Genomic DNA, 2,267 nt, shown 5'->3' with positions numbered 1-2,267 from the left:
CTACTCTTTTTTATTATTAACACGTAAATGCACGTAAACATGATTATTCTCTTGGTAAGTAGATGACTTATGTCTCCACACTTACCTGAAATAGTGCGATAGAAGCTCGACCACTTCCGGCGATGTCTTGCTTTTCAAGTTCTCCGAGATACTTGACGCTTGTCGAAACGTCGAAAGAACTAGCATCCGAGGGTGGAAGTCCGTTAGTTATTGGATTCGAGATTACTTGAAAAAATAGTGTTCGGTGTCGGGATTAGGTTCGAGTTTGTTCGGTATTCGAGAATTCAATTTATTATTCTCCGGTTTTTCGGAAGTTAAACTTATTCAAGACTCGAATACTTTCGTATCGAGAATGATACGAAATAAAATTCAATAATAATTATGAGTCTTAAATAATTTAATTAATCCGAAATTAATATAACCGAGAATTCTAAAATGACTAATTAAATTAAATTATCGAACGTTATTAAATAAATAATCATAAATTATTTATTTAATTAAATGAAATACATGGAAATAACCAACTAAGAGTATTTAAACGCTATAAGCGATTTTAAAAAACTCTTGAGTTAATCGAGCTTTAATTTCGATAACTCTTTTTCTTTGAAACTTCAAAATCCGGCTTTGTCGCCTTTGACTCGTCCGGTTCCCGCTCGTCCGTCCAAATCTGTCATCAAACCGCGGAATCCGACATCGAGTTAATTCCTTAAATCCAAACTCTTATCAATTTCCAAAATTCCAAATCCGACATCTCGACTCAAAAACCCGAACCCAAACAAGTCACGCAACCAAACACGAATCCAACTAACTTGTCACGAAATCCTTAGACTTGTCATAAAATTTTTAGACTTGTCATAAAAACTTTCTATTCAAATCTAGAGTCGAACAGTCAAGCACGAAATGAAAAATCAATCTCAAATCTAAACTAAATTTCTCGAGACAATTCAACGAGCCCGGAAACATACTCGATTCAAAATCCGGACCAATTCAATTCCATTTCCAAATTAAATTTCAAATCCAAATCACAACCTCAACAAATCAAAATTTTCAACTCGAGTTTCAAAATCACATCACGAAGCACAACGACCCAAAAAAACATCACACGGCCAAAACAAAATTCCATAACAAGAAATTCGTCCAAAAGTCCAACAAAAATCAAACCATGCCTCTCAAGCATTACCTAAACATTTATCAACCTCATAAACGTCTCATGATCAACAAAACACCGTAAGAAAAAAACAAAACCCCACGGATCAGCCATAAATCCTCGTTCACTAGCGAAATTCGGCCAAAAATTCAAACACACGTTCATAATTTCCAGCTTCAATACCCTGTTTTCAAAAATTCATTACTCACTCAATTCTCAACGGATTTACACGTTCTTGATCATTTTAGAAACCTCATAACGTCTATTATCCAGGAAAAATATCAACAAATCTAAATTAAATCGGTACCGAATTGTCCACGTCAATTTACAGAGGCTGTTCACAACGAGCTCAAAATCCTCAAATAATTCAAAATCGACTCAATTACACAAATCCGAGCTAGGAACATCATTAATCAAGTCCAAGAACCAAATAAAACCCATCAATTTCACAGATCTTAGATCGGATAAAAACCCCCAAATTTGCTATGAACCCTAGATTTCAATCCAACCAAGGAGAAGAAAATTTCTCACCGAATCAGCGAAATACCATTCACCCACTGCTTCCTCGTCCTCTTCCCGGTGATCTCCCCTTGCTCCGACGTCCCGGTGGTCCACGCTGGCCTCGGTCTTCCTCTCGGTGGCGCGCGCGCGGTGGAGAGCTCGGCTTGGCTGGTGGCGCGCGGAGAAGAGAGAGAACGAGGGTTGAAGAAGGAAGTTGAGATGGCGAGAGAGATGATGATGATGATGATGGCCGAGAGAGCTAGCTTGGAGGAGATTAGATTTTTTTTTCTTTGTTACTCTTTGCAGGAATGGCGTGGAGAAGATGAAGTGAAGAAGTAGTGCACGTGAAGAAGAAAGAAAGAGAAGAGAGAGAAGGTGAGGTGGCCGAACGGGAGTGGAGAAAAAGAAGGGTATAAGAACGCCACGTGGCATCTTCTCATTGAGCCACACGTCTCCTGAAACCACCCCTCAAAAATCTTTTTCTTTCACTCTCATCCCTCAATTTGTTGCACTTAAGTCCTTTCCAAATAAATACTCTCAAACTCGTCCTTAATTAATAAAAAAATAATCTTGAAATATAACTGAGAATTTCTTATTAATTCCCGTTATCTTAAATATA

At 37.8% G+C, this 2,267-nt stretch overlaps 1 long non-coding RNA gene across 1 annotated transcript; it reads right to left on the bottom strand.

The window, feature by feature from the left end:
• Nucleotides 1–428: 428 nt before the first annotated feature.
• On the bottom strand, nt 429–2,004 carry LOC149404155 (uncharacterized). Its single transcript, XR_016295449.1, has 2 exons — nt 1,679–2,004; nt 429–667 (listed from the first exon to the last, which is right to left on the bottom strand). It is a non-coding gene; the product is annotated as an uncharacterized LOC149404155 (long non-coding RNA).
• Between the last annotated feature and the right edge of the window lie 263 nt (nt 2,005–2,267).

This window comes from Urtica dioica, chromosome 2 (assembly GCF_054948205.1).
Source record: "Urtica dioica subsp. dioica isolate 48M chromosome 2, U.dioica_male_clone48M_v1_H2, whole genome shotgun sequence".
Classification (NCBI taxonomy): domain Eukaryota; kingdom Viridiplantae; phylum Streptophyta; class Magnoliopsida; order Rosales; family Urticaceae; genus Urtica; species Urtica dioica.
This window is presented reverse-complemented; position numbering and strand designations above follow the sequence as displayed.